The following is a 229-nucleotide window of genomic DNA, read 5'->3' on the forward strand; positions in this document are numbered from 1 at the left end:
TAATGAATAGTATTGAAAGTGAGGAACTGTTGAGCTGTTGTAAGAGTTCATACTGAGTTTTGTTGTTCTTTTTTTACATCAGATCTTCTCAGTATCTCATGTCTTATTCTCATTTCACATTATCATTGTGTAACATAACCAGGGGTGAAAGTAGTTTTAAATTCTTGGGGGGACTGTGACAAAAAAATTTTATATCTCTCTCTCATATATATATATATATATATATATA

This window comes from Poecilia formosa, unplaced genomic scaffold, assembly GCF_000485575.1.
Source record: "Poecilia formosa unplaced genomic scaffold, Poecilia_formosa-5.1.2 Scaffold17, whole genome shotgun sequence".
NCBI classification, from domain to species: domain Eukaryota; kingdom Metazoa; phylum Chordata; class Actinopteri; order Cyprinodontiformes; family Poeciliidae; genus Poecilia; species Poecilia formosa.